Raw genomic sequence first — 20,719 nt, forward strand, 5'->3', positions numbered from 1 at the left:
AGCTTGCGGAAAATGCCTGACAGTCCTGGGCATTTGCTCAGGAGCATCACACATCACATCACATCACAGCACCGTGTGCACGCGCGCGCGCGCGCACGCACACACACACACACACACACACACACACACCAGCCTTACAAAGAGCGACTAGCCCCTTTACCAAAAGAAAAATCCTAGTCTGGGCCATTTTAAGAAGAAAGAGTTCCCATTTTTTAATTCTCTGGGGATCTGCTAGAGCCTGGAAAATTCCTCTCTGCCTTGGGGGAGCTTCATGAACACTTTGCATGAATTTGCGTTTTACCCAGAAGCCAGTATCCAAACCCAAGCCAAGCTCTGGCAAATAGCTGCTACATTTATCCAGGCTCCTGTATCCCTTAGTCAGGCCTCCTAACAGATGCCCTCTTCCTGCCTGCTTTGAGGTGAGGGGTGACAAACCCTCACTGCCAAAGGAGAAGCTTCTGGGGAACCAAGGCAGACGGCAGCCACAGAGGCGGAGACCACAGAAGCCAAGGGCCAGGTGGTTCCGTCTTACTGTAACTTTTTACATTCTTAACAAACAAAAAGCACAATTCCACATGCACACTGTCTGGAAAGCACATCCAGACGATTGCTTAGGGCACTTCTGAGTCCAGAAGAGGCGCTGGGGCTTCCTTGTGGCCGCAGTTGTTGTACAACATGCTCACTCCATTCTGTGGGGTGGGAAGGGATGGGAGGGCTGTTGAAACCATTCCTGACCCCAGGACGGCTCGTCAGCATGGACTTGGGGCCTGGACTCTTGCCCTGGGGCAGCTCTAGCACCTTCAGGCATGTGCAGCGTCCTAGCCCCGTGCCCATTATGTGTTGAGAAGCGATGAGATTTCTGCACTAACTTGGCCCAAGCTCCTCTTTCCCCTTCTTCCAGCCTCTTCTCCTCCCCTTCCTCCCTAGGGAAGCTCCCTGTGGCTTTACAATTTATTTTCTATGCTACATGTTCTCTCAGGAGGGGTGGGTAGAGCATGCTGGGGGCGGGGGAGGGGAGTCAGCAGGGTTTCTTAAACAATACATTTATTTTTCTGAGCAGCACTCCAAAAGAGGACTTGAAGGGTGTTTAAATTAACGATGAATAAAATGCAGCCTGCCACCCCTTGAGCTGTTTGCTTTCTGTCTGTCAGAGCCGCCTGCCTCCCTCTTCCCTGTTCACGCCTCCTCTTTGGGGGTCCCAGGAGACTGCATCTTTGAGGATGGGGCCTGGGTGGCAGCTCCCCAGAGGAATTACTCTGCAAAAATGACAGTGGCATCCATCTAAGCTGGACTTCGCAGGCAGTTTGACCGCACTGGGCCAAGGCTGGTTTCTGATAGCCAGGGCCAGAAGGTCCAAGGCAAAGGTGCAAGGAAACACGCCTGGGGAGGTGGGATACGGGTCCCAACTGTGACAGTGGTTTCCAACACTGTCGGCACTAGACTCTCTAAAGGGATCTTTAAAGATACTGATGCCCAGGCCCCACTCCCCAGATCTTGATTTCATTGGTCTGAGGAGTGCAGGCAAGCACTGGAATTTCTTGGAAGATGCCAAGGTGAATCTAGTGGGATGCCAAGGTGAATCTAATGGGCAACCAAGGTCTTGAACCTACACGCTAAACACTGAGTATTCACATTGCAGTGTGAAAAGAGCACCTATTTAGAAACTATGAGGTCGGAATCTCCTAGTCCCGCATCTGGCAGTCAATCTTCTTGCTCAGATCCTCAGTTTTCCCATGTCCAAACTGAAATAATGACATTGCCTCTCCTGGCCCCACCTCACCACCGACCTCCCAGGAGTCTTATGAAAAATAAATGAGAGGCTGGGAACTCTTAGAAGTATAAAGAGCTTTATAAATGCAAAGTGTCTCCATTATAAGAGGCATTTCATCATAATAAAAGGCCAGACAGCCCCTATTGCTTCTACAAGGGATTCTCTCTGCGGTGCCAGCTGAGGAAGAAGGCTCCATCCAGGTGATTGCTTCTGCCCCATGCCTTTGTAAATCTCTCCTTTTTGACACAGCCTTAATCATCAGCATAATAGTGCAAACTCCACTGAGGCTCTCTCTCCCCTCCACAGCCCCCTCCCCAGGTCATCCTTTTCCTACAGGTTGCTCTACCAATGAGATGAGACATAATTGGCAGGTGACTCAAGTCCCCACCCTTCCTACATCAATCCGCGAAATTATTCTCTAGCCTCCCCCAACCCAAAAGGTTTCATTCAACTGCAGTGAGAACTGCAGTGTATTATTTTCCATCCTGGTCTTGCTGGTCTTTTTAATACCAGTCAAAGTTACTAAATTGATTTCATGATCTGCCTATGAATTACTCCCAGCAGTTTGAAAACCACTGGCCTACAATGTTTCTGAATAGAAACCTTCCCGTTACTCTGTTTCCAGCTAAGACCCATTAGCCCCTTGTGGCAAGGGGTTGTAAGCGGGGTGGTTCTGGGCCCTGGTTGCCCATCAGCCCTTCTCTCTCTTTGGATCTCCTGCCCCAGCTGTGTAATCAGCTGAGGTGGATGTTTCAGCTGCAGGAAGTGGTCCTTACCTTCCTTTCAAGTTCTAAGACCTATGATTCCTACGACATTTTAGACTCCCAGTCATCCCCGGTTGGACTGCCAACCCTCTGCCTTTCACCATCAGTTACCTTTCTGTGAATATATTTGTTTTCCTAACAAGAAAATAAGAAAAAATAATTTACATTTACCAGTCGGGCCCTTGGACAAGAGATTTGCATGATTTATCTCACTATCCTCTACTGACCCTAGGAATTTGGTACTGTCCCTCCATTTTGTTGTGGATCATAGAAGGTAAGTAACTTGTCTAATTTGGGGCCAGGCCCCCCATTGTTAAGGGATGGAAATACAAGGGTGAGAAAGGCGGCACAGACAGATATCCTGAACTCCGAGCTCTTGAGAGGCCACCAGGAGACAGGGTACTCAGAACGGCAGGATGAGTTCAGACTACCCTATGTCACAGGGTAGTCCATCTAGGCTGTGAAGAGCACCCAGGGAAAAGCAGCCACCCTGCCCACCCTGCCCAGGCAGTCAGTGAAGGCACACAGAGGCAGGTTGTCCAAACCGAGCCCAAAAAGAGCTGCAGCGAGCCTGCTGATGGGGACAGGCAGGGTCCAGGCCCAAGGGACAGGAAGTGAGAAGATTAGGGAGGGGAACTGCATGAGGTTCCACAGGACTGAAACCTGCAGAGTGCTTTTTTGATTCTAAGAACTGGAGTCTGGGCAAAGAAAATTACATTCCTGGCCCCTTCCTACTCCGTTTTCAGGGAAATGTTCACAGAAGGGATGTTGGTGGAATCACTAAAGAAAGACTTAACCATAAGGCAACAATTGCTTGGTAATGAGAGCTCACTTCTGCTTGCTTCTGCCTGTGAGCAGATCTCTTCCCCTCACTAAGGCATCTTTCCCGTGTCGGCAAAATGAGGGGCTGTCCTTTTGGCTCTGTCACTCTGAGGCTTGGGGTGGGAGGAGAAATGTAAGAGTTCACCAGGGATCCCTATCAAGAACTACCCTTAGCAAACATCTGCCAAGTGCCTGACCCGATTTGGACAATTTGTGCCAGTTCTTTCTCTGTGGACTGAGCTGAGCAGAACAGCCATCTGAATGTAGGCTGGAAGGATTCGCATCCTGCTGAGGATAAGCAGACTTCCTATTGAGAGCTGTGGCTTCAACTCACATACCAACCCTGCTAGAACCTTCCTGAGCTCCAGGTCTCTGCTTTCATTGGTCTCTGCTTCCTCCAGGACAAATAAAATCCATTTTCTAGAGCTGTGCTGTCCAATGCAGTAGTCACTAGCTATATACAGCTATTTAATTTTAAACAAATTTAGATTAAATTAAAAATTTAGCTCTTTAGTTGTACTAACCTAACCACACTTCAAGCGCTCGATAGCCACATGTGGCTAACTGCTACCATATTGAACAGCACAGACACGGAACATTTCTGTCATTGCAGCAAGATCTCTTACATAGTGCTGCTGTAGAGAGATCTCTGGGACCAGAAATCTCGAACTCCATGGTGACCCTAGGGTGGGAGTTGGAGCCATGTGGCAGAAGTAGAAGCAGAAGTTTTTCCCTAAACACTAAGAACCATTGTGGTCTTCTCTGCCTCCAAGCGGCCTCTTCTCCCTGGTCCTCTACGGAAAGCCCTCCAGCTGCTGTTTGCCATGAGGCATCCATCCCTCCCACATCCCCGGGGCTTCCCTTAGGACTTGACACCAGTGCGGGTAATATCCATGCTCTGCGGGCACCTCCCTGTAAAGCGGGGGACTCTCCCACAAGGCCACCGCAGATGTTGGGGTTATGAGTAAATTTATTTGGGATATATGCACCTATACACATTGCTTCACACACGCACACACATACAGAGGCACACAAACTTTTATATTAAAAGCCTAGTTCCAGATATTGCTACAAGTAAGACATGAAGCAAAACGTCATGGAACTCCTCTCTTTGACTCAGAGATTAATTGTGGAATGTTCCAGCAGAGGGGGAACAAAAAAGGCGCATTTACTTTACTCCGCAGATGGGGATAAATGAGGCCCAGCAAAGAGAAGGTCACAAAGCAAATTCACTATCTAATCTTCAGCAGAAGCCAGATACCCTTCCTGATAGCCCACAGCTCTGTCTAGCCCATCGTTTGATCTTGTGCTCATTCATTCAACAAACACATGTGAGCACCTACTGTGTGCACAATCTGTGCTAGGCCCTTTGGTGATTACAGTTAATAAGACATGAATCTGGCCCTCTGTGGTCTAGGAGCCAGGACATGGAGTCAGGTGACCATAGCCAGGTACATCCAGGTCAGGTACAGAAGCAAGTACATCAGAGAGGTTCTGGAGAGGCTGCTGCAAGGCTGAGCCCCACACACAGCACTGGGTAGCTCTGTTCTTCACCTGGCTTTACTCTTCCCTGCCCCCATTCCTCACCTACCTTCTACCTGGCAAAGAATAAGAACCATTCTTTGTCGAAATCTGAGTAGCCAGTTAACACCAGAGTTCATAGATCTCTTCTACCCACACTCCATCCTCTCTGCTCCTCCACCTAAAATTGCTCCAGATCAGGATCACAAAGTCCTTCTTCTCATATCCAGGTCATAGTACTCCTCTGCTATGTCGAGCGTCTGCCTACAGAAGGAGAGAAGGAGGCCATTGTGCAAAGGGAAGCAGAGGTAGGCCTAGCTGACGGACTGAGCCCAGCTGCGGTCCCTGAGGCCTGGCACTTGCAGGCCTGCCTCCAAACCTGGGAGCTTCCTCAGCTTTCTTCCCACCATTGTGAGCCAGTAATTTCCTCCTTTGCCTATGAGCTGAGTTAGGTTACCTTGCAACTGAAAAAATTTGGGCTAACACTGTGCCTTTACCCAAAATAAACTCCTTCCTTGCTCCTTGAGAGCTGAAATGCCTTTTACATCAATAGCAACTTTCATGAGAAAGTTCAGTCATGGAATGCAGACATCTCTGGGAGAGAGTACAAGGACATATTCATACTAAAGTGTAAATGACTGACAGTGAAGCCTCTTCTGAGAACAGGTTTTGATGGAGTAGAGGGAGGGAAAAGCCTTGGCTCCTGGTGGATGGAGACGGGAACCCAATAATCAGATATAGGCCACAGAAAAGGCCATTTGAGGGCATCATGAATCAACCTTGTTGACTTCTGGCTTCCGAGAACTGAAGCTAAATGTAACCCCTAACACCCTTTCCCTTAAAAACAAATTTCTAGCCATTCCCTGATACATTTCTAACAAGTGCTCTCCAACTCACATTTATGTGACAGGGACTCTGCTCCCCCTGCCTCCTGCTTCTAAGACTATTAACCAACCACCCCAACAATTGCAGGACTCTGTCTTCCATGTTCCAACTTCCCCAACTTCTCTTCCGAGCATCCAGAGCAAGAGAGCAGGAGAGAGATTTCTACGGGCTAGAGAGCCAGAGAGCATCTCTGTTCCAGAAGCTTGGAACATTTACCTCTCCCAGTCCACTCTTCGTAATAAAGGATTTACATTTATATTAGAAATCAAAATAAAAAGGGGAAAAAACTATTATTTTGGTAATTTTATTTATCTTAAACAGTTAACAAGAATGATGCAAAAGCACTAGAGGCAGATTAAGCTTTTGGGCCCAGAGACATCTTGGGGTGCAGCCTTCCCTGGATGTTGCAGTCCCCCCTCAACCCCGTTCCGTGAAGGCATCCTCCCTCCTCCCACAGGCTCACACAGAGTGAGCGCGGCTGTCCTCTCTGCACCGTGACTAAGGGTCCTGCACGCCATCTCCAGGTGGGGATGGCCAGGCTGTTCCACAACTGATGAGATTTAGGAGCTCCGGTCCTGCTGCAGGAACTCCCCAGGGATTTGCCACCAGGTCCTAGCGCCTCCTAGAGGTAGCGGTAAAATAAGCCATCTGACCACAGAAGGAGCAAGCCAAGCATCACTGGCCTTTCATTCCCTGCTTCAGCTCACCTGCTGCTTCTGGGGAAGCTACTTAGAGGCACACAGGAAAGCAGTCTGGAGACGAGGCCAGATTCCAACCCGGGTCGGCCACTCCCTCCTGGAAGGGAGATGACTGCACAGGCCAGCCTTAGACACGGTTTAGTCTGACCCTCCTGTCACAAATGAGGACCCTGGGTGGAGGAGAGAAGCAACTTGCTCAGGCCTCCTGGTCGTATGTGGGAAAAGCCTGGACTAGAAGCAGATCAGCTGGCACTTCCGGCAGAGGGCCTCTGCTTTTTCTACTGCACCAGCCAGAGCAAGGAGAGCATGCCTTGACCCCTACCCCCAAAGGGATGCTATACCCCGCTGCTTGTGGGTTCCCTCTCTTCTAACATTTCCTCTCCATTACTCACTTCCAGGCCTTCAAGGTCTAACCTCAGGTGACCACAACCCACCTGGCCCACAAACCCCTCTGCCCACCTACACAGTGTCATGCCCAAGGGTACTTCTCCCTACAGGATTTTAGGGTCCAACGCAAGTGCCTTAAGTCTTTGCCTCACAAGGCGTTTCCTCTCTACCTCGTCAACTCACTGCTGAGTGAGAGGGGCAATCTCTTTCCTCCATCCTGGGGTCGTGTTCCAGGCACCAAGTACCCAAGGGTTACAAGGACCCCTGAGAGTCCCTGTACAAATATATGCCAGTCCAGCCTAGGCCCGCCAGAGTCATCGGGTAAGCAAGAGAGACCCCCACAGGGGTACAAGTAAAACAGAGTTATAATAATCCATGCCCAAAAGATGACATATGCAAAATAATAATGTCTACTATTTAGGCCATATGAATAGAAATGAGGATTACTATGCTTTTGCTGACAGAAACTTTGTTCTCCACGATATGATTTGAGGTGTAAATAACCAGGGAGAAAAAGATAGTGCAGTTTCCACTTACACTACCATACAAATAAATGACTGACAACAGAACCCTGCAGAGGGCTGTTTGTGAGAAAGCTAAAAGCAGAAATAATAGATCTCAGTGGTACCTCAGGGGGTGAGCAGAGGGGGCTAGTGGTGAGGGGGTGGGGCAGGCACAAAGGCTAAACAGCTTTGAGGTTTGTCAGAAGCTCAGAAGCCCAGCCCCAAAGAGGATAAAGCAGTCATGGCAGCTTATTCCATCAGGGGTGGGCTTGCTGACAGGGACCTCAATCTACAGGTCACCTAGACAGGGCTTCTGTGAGAGACAGGCTCCCAGCCAGGGTGGGGATAGGCCTTGGAAGCAGGACGTGCCAGCGAGACAGACCAGGATTACTCTGGGCAGTTGCAGGGAGGATTCAGTCTCCAGGATCAAAGCCACAGTCCAGGCTCCTAAACCCCTTTGCCCACTGGCTCCAAGCCCTGTCTCCTCTAATAGTAACATCAGCTTGAGGTCAGACTTGGCAAACTTTGTTCCCGGGCAGTCCCCAGCTCCCGCAATGAGACCTCATCTCTCCCCGCCTCTGAGGCCTCCGCATTCAGGTACCACCTCTCTCAGCTTTTACACTCTGGAATAAACATTGAGAAGTTGCCTGTGGGGACGTGAGAAGGGAAAAGGGCTGAGATAGGCAGGGCCAGCTGGTCTGGCCTGGGCCCCACCTGTTTCAGAACACAGCATTCTAGGACAAGTCTGTTAAGAGTGTGTCCATACCTGTTGTCAGACTCCTCTCGAACAGTCTTCTGAGGCTGACACTTCAGTTAGCCAGGCCTTGGGGATGCCAGCTCCTCCCTCAGCCCCTACTGCAGACCCTCAGTCACGCCCAAGCCTGCTCTACTTTAAGCCACTTTAATCCGGCATCAACATGCTTTCTCAAGAAACACTATAAAATTCAGCCTTCGGTGTCCACTCGGTGCTGGGTTGACTTTTAGAGTATAGTTTTTCCATTCAGACTGACCTACATGAGGGTCCCATTAAGCAAATTCCTTTACCTCTCTGAGCACCAGTTTCAGCATCTCGAAATGAGAAAACAAACTGGCCTTACTGCATTGCTGTGAGGATTGACTAAAATGATGGTTTTAAAGTGCCACAGTGTCTACCACATTTGTTCAGTAAATATCAGTTCCCTTCTTCGCTCTCCGCATCAATCCACAGGTTCTACTTTTCCCGTGCTAACTCTCAGGAGCCATCATCCAATCATCCACTCATCTAGTCAGCCATCCATCCATCCATCCATCCATCCATCCATCCATCCATCCATGTATTTATTTTACATCATTTATTGAGTACCTTCTATTTACAAACTGCTGCAACTTGTCCACAGTATTAGAGAAATATATAACTTATAAGCAGAATTATCAAGACCAGGATATAAATAACTTGGCAGAAACTGAGAAGTGTCATAAGGGAGGTACAGAGAAAATGTTGGGAGATTAAATACTCCCTGGCCTCTCTTCAAGCTCCAATAGAAGAAAATTGCCAGGATTACATTTTATTTGATAAAGCATTTCTTTCTCTAATGGAAACCACCAGGTCCCTTTTTTCTCTTTTACACAAAGAAGAAGCCTCAGATTCTAATTATCCTAACCTGGGCTTTGTCTCACCTTCCATTTTCCTGTGTTTAGCTCTTAGTTGCTCCACTGAGGACCATGTACAGAGCCCAGATTTCTTCCAAGGTTTTAATTGGACTGTTTATGAGGGATTTTGAAGCCAACAAAATGAGCTAAATGAGGAGATGATGTACACATTAAGACAGCTGCCCCCGGCCAGACCTGTGTGCCCGTGAGTCAGTAAAGTGAGAGCTTCGCAGCGTCAATAGCCAACCTCCAGCTCCTTAAAGACCTCTCCTTACCCCCATGAGTCCTGCCCACACTTAGGTTGACCCTCAGTAGAGTTAGGGAAAAAAATATCTCCCTGTGAGAAATGCTTGATAAACAGCATGGAACCACATTTCTCAAAAAATGCAAACGGAAAGTCTCACCAATTTTGTTGCCACAGTGAGAAACAAGAACCCATCAATGTGATGAATGAAACTGCATAGTCTCCCCAGGCTGCTACTTACCCTGCAGGAGGAGTCTGACTGCAGGATTCCTACAAAGACATTGCCACGGAAATGTTGCCTGTGCTGCAGACGATTGAGTTGCTTGGTGCTGTGGATCTAGAGACAGAAGAACCAGCTCTGTCACTTTCCAGCCCTGTGAGTTTGGGCAAGCCCTTCAGCTCTCTGAATCTCCATTTACTAGTCTGTAAGTGGGGAAATCGCCCGCCTTGCCCACATGAACCAGCTTGTTTGATTGTGACTTTGCTCTCTCTGGGAGCACAGGTGGAGCGAGGCATGGTGGGAAGCCAGTCCTTCTATCACTTCTTAGCTCAGTAACTTTGGTGGGGAAAGTGACTTCCCTTTCCTGAGCCTCCATTTCCATGTCTGTATAGATTACAGGTTCGTTCTGAGCATTAAGTGAGATCATGTGTGCAGAAGCATGGTGCAAAGCAGATGCTCACTGGTTTTTGTTCCCTCTTCCTAGAGCTTCACTATCTACACGCAGCAGAGCTCCCCTGGGCCCAGGACCAGAGGCACAGGGTCTCCCTGGATCCCCAAGCTAAGATCAAACAGGTATTGTTTGCTGCCCACCTCTTTGACTAACACCTCTGATATCTTAGGCTGATTTCCACTTGAGAACCAATTCAGGCTCAGTAGCTTCTGCCTTCTAGAAAATAATTTCCCCAAACCCTTTCTCATTTCACTACACCACCAGCCACAAATTCATGCTCCAACTCAGCATGCCTTTACAGGACTTCAGAATCATTGTCCCGACTCTGGCTTTTTTGAGTTTAGAGATTTTAGTTCTTTGTGCACAAAGAGATACTCTTCTTCCTAAAGGTCATTGCCAGCAGATACAGGGCTCTGTGGGACTTAGAACAAGGTGCCCCTCTGAGCACCTTGCCCAGGCCAGGGCACATGGTGGAGGAAAGGCTGGATTGTAGCCCACTCAGCAAGTAGCTGGCTGCCAGGTGCAGAAACACCACATCCCTACTCCCGTTCTTTCAACTTCCTCCATCTCCTCTCCATCATCGCCATCATCATCACCATCCCTATCATCACCAGCACCATGATAGCAGCAGCTGACACTTCCTGAGGTCTTGCTAGGAGCCAGAGACCGTGCTCAGTGTTCCCCATGCTGTATTTCTTCTAATCCTCATAAGTCTCCTATCAAGAAGTATGAGGACAGGTGCCGTTTTCCTCAGCCCAGCACCCCTTACTCACTTCTTTGGATCACAGTACTCCTCATTTCCTGGGGGAACCTCTCTTCCCCTATTCCGCATGGTTCTGGCATGGCTTCCCTGGTGGTTTTTGCCTCGAGTCAAAGTAATTGGAACTCCTCCTGGGACTTTATATGTGGACACTGAAGAGAGAGGCCCTCTTCCCTCTAGACTGAGAATTGTAAGGATTTGACCCTATTGCCATCTCTTGGTGGCCATGCCTCCCGTCACATGAAGGAACCCTAGGACAAGGCAGATACTCGCACAGGCCGGAGTGAGAGATGGAGAGAGGGAAGGCAAGGCAAGGCCACGCCATCACTGGTCCAGATTCTGGACCACGTGGGCCTGAGATCAGCATCCTCTACCCCAGACAGCTCTTTTTGCATAAGTTAGTACGGGTTGGCTTTCTCCCACTTGAAAGAAAAATTCTTATTATTAGTAGATAGATAGGTAAATTAGATAGATTATATTATTACCCTCATTTTACAGATGTGAAAAATGAAGTTAAGCATCTGAAGTCCAGAGTCAGGGCAGAGACCGTTGCATGGCTATGTTTCTTTCTGCTTGAGTATCCAGTGTGGCCTTATGCTGGATGCTGTACACATAGACTAGTGTAGAAGTGGTTATTCTTCTCTTAGAAGTAACGATTTAGAAAATAAGTTGATCGCATGTTACTGACATAATCCCACTTAACAAATCCATGTAAGCAATGCCATAGTTCGGATCTCCATGCTGCTGCAAAACAATCGCATCAGAGTTGCCTCACATCAGTGGATGTCCTTGGTGCATTTGGAATTTGAATTTACAGAAGCATGAATCTCAAGTGTCTCTTTTGAGGCCCATTTAGGAGTTGGTTGTCATGGGTTTTCGTTCTGGCTCACTCAGTATATGAATTGTCTAGGGACCCTTTGGTCACAAGCAACAGAAGCCAAAAGGAAATTGGCAGCATTGGTGACTGGGTAACCCCAGGACCCCAATTAACGTGACCAGCTCACTTTCACACTCTCCCCGACTCATAACTAGTAGCTCTCCCCTCTCTGTATGTTGACTCAGTTTGTTCTCTGCTGATGGGCTCCCTGCGATGACTGGGTGGGGCGGAGGAAGGTAAAGGGTGGTGAGGGGCCTGCCCACAGACAGCCCCAGGCAGGCAACAACCCAATTTAACAATCTTGGAGGAAGGAGAGCATGTAAACTCTGGTGGCACAGCCTGGCTCATTGACCCTCCTCTGTGGCTGGGACAACAGGCCCTGTGACTGGCAGCCACTTCAGATCTGCATAGAGGGGTTTCACCAAGAAATGTGGGGAGGGGATGGTGAACAGACAAAACATTAGATATCACCTCACTGTCAGTGTGGATTAGAATTTGCAGAAGGCTTAGTGGAGGTAAAGTAATTAAAGTGGGGGCCAGCCAAAGGCAGGCATGGGGAAGGACTGAAGCCAGGACAGGAAGAGGCCAGCCCACTCAGTGAAAGTCAGGAAGCAGCTGGGCCTAGACATAACTGGAAGATCAGATTTCTTTTGGGTGAGAAAGAACTGATGTCAGACCACTTGAAGTGGTCAGGGTGTCCCAGGAACTGGTCCTTAGGCTTGATGGGGCCGTGATGGCAGAGATCCGGAAGCCCCAGAAGAGGAACCAGAGGAAGTAAAAGCTCCGTGAGGAGTGAAAGCAACTCAGCTTCAGGCCAAGGAGATCGGCCCTTTCGTTATGTGGCTGCTGAGCTGTCAGGGCCCAGGTGGGATGTACAAGAGAACGCCTTTAAAGGGCCAAGTGTCCAGGGCTCTCAGGGGGTGGTGCCCTCTCTTGAGTTGTCACCTGGGTCCTCTGGTGACCACAGAATCTGAGCAGGAGTCACCATGAGACTAGCTCTGAGGGAGTCTATGTTGTCTTCATAAGCTCACTAAGTGTCCCTAGCCAGGTAGATGGAATTGCTCACTAACCCACAAGAGACTCGCAGGAAGGGCCGCTTTTGAAGCTTGTGAGGCCAGTTGAAGTAAACAGGAGTCTACTTCACATCAGGAGGAACCAAGAGGCAGACATGGATTCCTTCCAAGAGGTCTGAAAGATGTTTTTAAGAGAGCCTCAATATCAAAAGTCAGAAGCAGAAACGGCACCAAAACACCCAATGAGGTGACCCTGAGGCTCTGTCAGCAGGATTCTGGGAAGGAAGGAATTTGGCCAATGACCATTTAAGTCCTGAGCTGGTCATTCTTTCTCCAGTGACGTGTCCTTGAAGCACGATTTCTTCTCCAAAAGAAGTATGATACTTACAGCGCTGCCCTTTAGAATATGACACAACTCCCCAGAAAAAAGAAACTTCTTCCTTCCAGCTCCTTTATTTCCTGGCTTGTCAGTTCTCACACCAAGGAAAAAACTAGTGGGAGAGGGGATGAGAGAAAAGGATCATCCGAATAAGTATTATGGTCTTTCTAAAGTCTATAAACAAGGTGCAAGTTCAGTAATTACCACTTAGATCCGGGGCTCAGAAAATCAGTTCAGGTTCATTATTTCCAGCTAAGTTAATCAATCCCAAGAGGAAGGGAGGAGAGAAACAACTCCTGAATACATTCAAATTTATTACCCATTTCTATTTTATTTAATGGCTCTGTGGGATGAGGCTCTTCCTGGAAATCAGTGTTTGAGAAGCTCCACGGCCAGAGTAGGTGCCTGAGGATCAGGAGGCCCACTCTCCAGGCCAGCTTTGCCCTGAGACGTGGGCAGGTCACTCACCCTCTGCATTCTGGCTTCAAGACTCTACAAGTTTATTCTGTGAAGGGTCATTTTGTTCCAGTCACGCCAATGTTCCAGTGTTCCACTACCCTTCATAATAGCCCAGAGGGAAAAATATATACAATGGGGCATATCAGAGTCCCTACTCAAAGGTGTCAATCCAGGTTCACAGGGAGCTGACACTCTGTCACAGTGTTTGCTGAGAACATACTCCATGTCTACCGTGCTAGGAACTGTGGGTAAAACAGACCAAGCCTTGAATTCAGTGGAAACTGATCACAAAACAGTGGGGTCCAAAGAAGTTAATTATGAGAGAAAGAGAAGGAAAGAACAGTTTTTATGCTTTGAGGGGAAAGAAATATTAAAGACTAGATGGGGCTACGAAGACAGTGGGTAGAAAAGGAAACATCATCATCCCAAAGCATTTACTAAGCACCGAAAATTAAAAAATCCCTCACCATTCCCAAAACAGTTTTCGAAATGCATTTTGGTCAATTGCCCTTATGAGGTAGGGAGGACTGCTAAATGGCTCCATTTCCCAGGGTCCCTCAGTGTAGCTATGTGACTCAGCTCTGGGTAAGAGGATGCAAATGGAAGCAATGTGTACCACTTTCATGTTCTCTTAAAGGCAGGAAAGAGCATCCTTGCATGTTCCTCCTTCCTGCTGCCTAAAATGCAAATGCATTGGTTGGAGCCCCAATAGCTGTTTTGGGCCATGAGGAAATCCTGGGTAAAGAAACCATACACAGTAGAGAAGCAAGCTCAAAGGACCCAGGGTCCCCAGTGCTCATGGAGCTACCTTACGTAGACCTCTTACCTCCAGATTTCTTTCACATGAGGGAAAAATAACTTCTACGTAATCTACCCACGTATGAGGATCTTAGGCAAGTCACTTAGCTTCTCTACACCCTAGTTTCCTTATCTGTAAAACAGAGTAGCAATAATAGTATCTACCTAATAGGTTGTTGAGAATAAACTGAGTGCCAGACACAAAGCACAATAAAAGTATTGGCTATTATTGTCTTATTTAAGCTACTATTTTTTAACGATTTTATTGGAATATTATTTACATACCAGTTTGCCCATTTAAAGGGTACAATTCAGTGGGTTCTAGCATATTTACCAGGTTTTGCAATTATCACCATAATCTAATTTTAGAACATCTTTATTATCCACCCAAAAAGCCCTGTTCCCATTAGCAGTCACTCCCTATTTCCCCCCTTCTCTTCTCCAGCCTGTGGTATGGTTTTTTTTCTTTTTCTTAATAGTAAATTCTCTTTAATCACAACTGAAAATATTTTGTGATATTAGGTACTCTTTGCTTTAAGATAGATTTTCCCTGTCGATTTAGATTGTCTCCAGGTAGGACCTTATATTATACAGTAATGTGAACACAATTGACATGTGTTTGTTGGATTTTTCTTTGGGGATGAACATGCAAAGTAAACGAATGTATTTAAATATACATTTAGAAAGTTTTCTTCCTCTGTGTTCATTTTCGATTTAATATTTTTATCAAAGTAATAAACATAATTTTAAAAAATCTAATTATAGTATCATGTGGTTTATAATAAAAAGCAGCAGCCCTTCTCAATGCTGCCGTGTCCACGGTCCCAGAGGTAGCCACTTTCAGCTCTCAGAATCCTCCAGCATTTACTTAAAATAACATGCTTATACTGCTATTTCCTAATTTCTAATTTTAGACATTATCTCACAGAAAGTGGCAGATTTAGTCTTATACCCTTCCCTAGCCCAATATACATAGTTGTTTTTTACTATTTTTCTTAAATCGCTTGTTGGTGTTTAAATTATTATAACTAAATGAATAAAAAATCACAGCTGAGGTGGGCAGTATCCCATCACATTTACTTTTTCTTTTTTAGGTGAGGCAACCCTGGGTTGACCTCACAGATTGCAAGGACCTTGTCAGTTTACAATCGCTTTTTTAATTTTTTTTTTCACCTATAGCACCTGGTCTTCCTAGGGGGTCTCCCATTCAAGTACAAACCAGGCTCAACCCTGCTTAGCTTCCAAGATCAGACGGGATTGGGCTTGTTCAAGGTAGCATGGCTGTAAACAATATTTACTTTTTAAAAATAACATTTGCTATTCCTGGAGTTAATCCCACCCCCCTGTTTTCCCCAATTCCTGTTTCTTTGCAGGTTTTATTAACTCGACTCCAAACTCCTCCACTACATTCAAACACAGCAGGTCCTTTCGTTCTTTTCTCCTTGTGTTCATCCTTCCAGGGGCTCCTGCCCTCCCGCTGGTTGCTGTCTAGATTTGTTTCGAGCCACTGTTTTTCAATCTTGAAGGTTACTTAAGTCATATCCAGTTCTGGAAGATACAGTCTGCTTTACTTCCTGACCCCTACCTACTAAGATAGGCTCTCCCCACCACCTAGACGTAAGCTCATGGAGCTGAAAAAGGCTTGGAAGTGCTGCTTTGATCTAACCATCTGCCTTGCCTTTCTCAGAAATCCTCCTCCTTTCTATCTGCTTGGAATTCATTGCGTCTTTTTCCTCCATGTGTGATTCTAGTGAAGGAGCCACCAAAACGGTTTTAGGGAAAAAGCATTATCAGTGAATATGTCCAAGACTCAACATACTTAGATCACAGCTAATAATAAAAATAAAGCAGCAAAATGTCCTGTTCCTGGTTAGAGAATAGCAAGGTAATTATTAACATGGCACTTAAAAGGGGTGAGATGAGGGTGGGGACTACCTTGGAGTGGCCATTTGGATGCTGGTATAGACTAATTGCGACAAGGGCTTGAGCTCTTTCGTTAGCACGTATGGAAAAAATCATATAATCATGAAATATTAGCTACCACCACAGAGGACACAAATCGGTCGCCCTTGGACAAAATCAGATCTGCAGACATATTTTCTTAGCCAAAAGTGTTTTTAAAGTTTTTAATGCTTTCAGGTTGGGGTGTTCACCTTAACCCCACTATTCTCTGCATCCTGCAAATGCCTGGCCCTGAAGATGTGGCATTTGAGAACTCTAACAATCACACCTCCTTTAATTACAGAAGAGGGGGAAAAAAAACAAGGAGGGGTAGTTTCGAGACACTAGCTAAGTGGCAAAGAAACGACTAACCCAAAACAGCTTTCCTTTCTGATATAGCACATTGCTGCTCACTTTAACACCACGTTTCCGGGCTTGTGCAGGCTCAATAAGCACATATTCAGAGCAGAGTGATGGAGAAAACCTCCAGAGTTATTCTCCATTGTCTGGGTAAATCATTCCCGGCTCAAGACAGTACATAACCTTCAAGTCAAGTGACTAGATCTCGGTGCACCAGCTTCAGCATCTTGTTCCAAACACTGTTGACATTTAATTCTGTATCATTTCCGGGCTTCTGGCTGACCACCTAGCTCTCTTATTTAAACTTAATCCTTTGTCCAGATACAGTACAATGCAATCACTTGATTAGATGTCAGCATTTGGTGACTGGTGGACTCTGAAACAATGCAACTTCTTAACTGCTTGGTTTCCCAGGTGGGCAGCAGGTGGATGCCTTTTGCAGTGTCCATGGCAGCCAAGAGACAAGCCTTCCTCAGGAGTGCCAGCTTCCACAGCAGAATTAAATACTTAACATCTGTACCACACCCCCCTCTACTTAACTCCTGTTGCATCACCTACACCACTCGTTTTGACAATAATATTTAGAAAGATTTATCACATGTACATCTCAGATTCCTAACTATATTTTAAGCCTCAGTGAAAAGGAAAAAAGGACAGCTCTCAGACTCATTTTTAGGGTTCAAGTCTCAGCTCTGCCACTTATTGGCTGTGGCCTCGACAAGTTACTTAACCTGAGCCTAAGGGTTCTCATCTAAGTGCAGATATTAGACATACCTGCCTTTTAGTATGGTTTAAGAAGAGAAGCCTACTGAGGAGCCCAGCACACTACCTTGCCATTTTCTGATACAAAGTATTTAATGTTGCCAAACTGTTCATCCACACTGTAATATTAAGGATTCAATATGGAGTCATCTTCGTGATTGATGTGGCTGAGCCGATGTTTAGAAATGAAACATCACATTAAAAATTGATAATAAATATGAAGATAAAATGGATAAAATACATCTTATTGGATGGATGATATCTGTTAAAATTTCGGACCAGTGACTCAACTGAAAATAGTTGTATTAATTAGATTTAACTATATTTAACTTGGTCTTAAATTTTATGAGATTATTCATAAAAGTAGTGACCGATTATAACTGATACGTATCAACAAAATTCAGGAAATAAACACAATAGCAAGTGTTTAACACGGGTTAACTGCTGTCGTGTTTACTGATTGATTCTGAACACCAAGGAATTCATTGTCCATTGTACTTTTGTTAGAATGTTGTCCAAAGATGTGGAGAAAAGGGAATCCTCGTGCACTGCTGGTGGGATTGCAAATTGGTACTGCCACTATGGAAGTTTGGGGTTTCCTCAAAACATTAAAAGTAGAGCTACCTTATGACCCAGCAATTGCAATTCTGCATATTTCTCCAAAGAAAATCAAAATACTAATTTAAAAAACATTTATGCACCCCTGCGTTAACTGCAGTGCTATTTACAGCAGCCAAGATATAGAAGCAACCAAAGTGGCTATCAATAAGACGATTGGATAAAGAAGGTATGGTACATACATACAACGGAATATTACTCAGCCATAAAAAAAAAAGAATGAAATCTTATCATTGCAACATGGATAGACCTAGAAGATATTATGCTAAGTGAAATAAGTCAGAGAAAGACAAATACCATGTGCAATCTATGAACAAAATAAATGGAGAAAAAACTTGTCCACTGACAATTTCCCTTCCTTCTGAATTTAACCATTTAAGGGAGCTTATAATTTGTTTACTCTCTTGAGGTGAACCAAAGGCAGCAGCAGTGTAGTCTTCTATTCACTAGGTCTAGAAATAAGAGCAGGATGGTCCAGTGAGGGCCGCCAACATCCCATATTATTCATATCACTGGTGAGTTTCCCACATAGCTTGATGAAAGATGTGTGTGGGCACTTTTGTTTGGACAAACCACATGCCAAAGCAAAAATATGCTTAACATACATTGAATTTGGACCATGTTCTGAATGTTGTCTGACACCATGAACGCTGTGCTTTCAGAGAGGTGGGGAAGCTGCCGTGGCAAAGGCGAGGCGAGAGCTCCCTATCCCCCTCAGAGAGGCGCTGCTATCGGCAATGTCCACACCGGACTCCTTCCTCTGCGACATAACCTAGCACTGCACCAGAACGTTCAGACGGACATGTGGAAACTGGCAAAACAAGTAAATTCTGAAGCAGCACAATCAGAGAAAGCAGCAACTCCATATATCAGAGTGGAGAGAACATCAGGCACAAAACTTTTAAGTTGGGCTCTACTTCCAGTTTTAGTCTAAAAATATCTATCGTTCTGGGTATTTTCATCATCTCCCCTGGCCACACCCTACCTCCTTGACCCAAACAGAGCCTAGGAAGGCAGCAATAGAGTTTTACTTTGTATATGAAAATTCTCTTGTTTGTTCTTCCTCATAAGCTGATTAACATTAATTTATTTTAGACCAGGGACTGGTTTTTCTTCTGCACACCATTTTAATCAACAGAATATATCTAACAAGCTTAAAGAGCCACTCAATACTGAATCAGCAGCTCATACCATATGCTGTGGGTAAAAACATACTTCCCAAAAAAGCTAAATGCAGAAAGACCAAGGATAGAAGATGCATTTAATACTCAAGAAGTCTAACAGGATGTGCTTAGTATGTGGAACATTAAGATTTTATGGAGAAAAAGTTATTCTCTAAATATATGTATCTTAAAGCATCTTTCTTCTGTTCTTTCACAATTTTTACCCTCAAAACAGTATTTTAAGGGAAAAAAAATCAAATTACAAAAACAATTGCATCTTGGGTGGATTCCTAGTGCTTTTAAAAAATAAAAAAAATCATGTATTTTCTCTGAAAAGTGGTTATGTGGCCAACAGATTTCATGATAAAGTATGGTTGAGTTACAAATCTTGAATTATTTATATATTTGGCTTTATTCTGCTATTATCCAAATTCATGGTTGAAAGAAAAAAAATTAAAAATTTAAAATCCAACTGCCTTTTAACAGATCAAAAATTAGTTTATCTTTTGCTTTACATCCACATTCCAAAAGTAGACTCTAATTGAAGGCATAGTTGCTTCATTAGCATATTCATTATAAGCACAGCTTAAATAGATGTTTTTCATTTTAAAAAACATCTTTGAACTAAACAAAGTCTCTTGTAGAGAAATGAATGCGGCCTGATTTATCAGATTGATAAGACTACATGATGTCTCAGAATCAACGCCTCCTTCCCCCAACTCCTGTAGCCCTCAGAACTAAAACCCTGGACCAATTTACATTTTATACATGCTTTTATGCAGCAATCTAAAAACACCTTCACAGCTAACCAGAGGATGAAATATTTCATTGGAATCTTAAAATTGCTTTTTCAATTATATAGTCTTAAGGATTTTGTAAACCAATAAAAATGTCCATATTCTAATTTTTCCTCTAAGTTTTCTTCCTGAGCTTCTGATATCCAGAAAAAAAACTGATTGACTCACTCTAATAATGATAAAAAAGAGCATGGTAAATTAAGATGAGCATTTTAAAGGGCTCATTGGTCTTAAATGTTCATTTGTTCTCATACCAAACTTTAAGTACTTAAAACCTAATTATATAGTTTAACAATAATTATAAAGCAAGCATCTGCATATCCATGACTCAGGTCAAAAACAGAATGCTGCAGTGCTCCAGAACCCTTCTAGAATCTCCTCCTTAAACGGAGACAATCACTCTGACTAGTCAGTCACCCATTCCCTGCCTGTCAGCCCTGTGCAACTTATCTATTCCTTATCCATCATTTGCTTACTGTTTTTAAGATTCCATTTATGTTATTTTATATAGCTGTAGTTCATTTTCACAGCTGGGTTGTTTCCAGTTTGGGTCTAACATAAACATTTTTTATATATGTACAAACATCTCCAGAGTATGCACCTAGGAGCAGAATTGCTGGGTCATACGTGTATTTTCCACTCTGCTAGATAACTATTCTCAGCAGATGTCCCACATTCTCAGCAACAGTAGGCACTTTAAAAGATTGTCAGCCTGAAGAGGGAGCCCCAAGGGGTAACCTAGCCTGGTTTTTATTTTTTCTTACTGGTGACTGAAGACCTTTAAATGTGTATGGACTATTTAGGTTTCCTCTTGGGTAACATGCCTGTCTGAACTTTTTGAAAAACAAGCTTTGAGATATAATTCCCATACCTTACATACAACGCACCCATATAAAG

The 20,719-nt window shown here is 45.0% G+C and overlaps 1 pseudogene; it reads right to left on the bottom strand.

Annotated features, from left to right (window-relative positions):
• Nucleotides 1–15,351: 15,351 nt before the first annotated feature.
• On the bottom strand, nucleotides 15,352–15,470 carry LOC112478002 (annotated as a pseudogene).
• Nucleotides 15,471–20,719: the final 5,249 nt, after the last annotated feature.

The sequence above is a fragment of the Pteropus alecto genome, unplaced genomic scaffold (genome assembly GCF_000325575.1).
Source record: "Pteropus alecto unplaced genomic scaffold, ASM32557v1 scaffold131, whole genome shotgun sequence".
Taxonomy (NCBI): domain Eukaryota; kingdom Metazoa; phylum Chordata; class Mammalia; order Chiroptera; family Pteropodidae; genus Pteropus; species Pteropus alecto.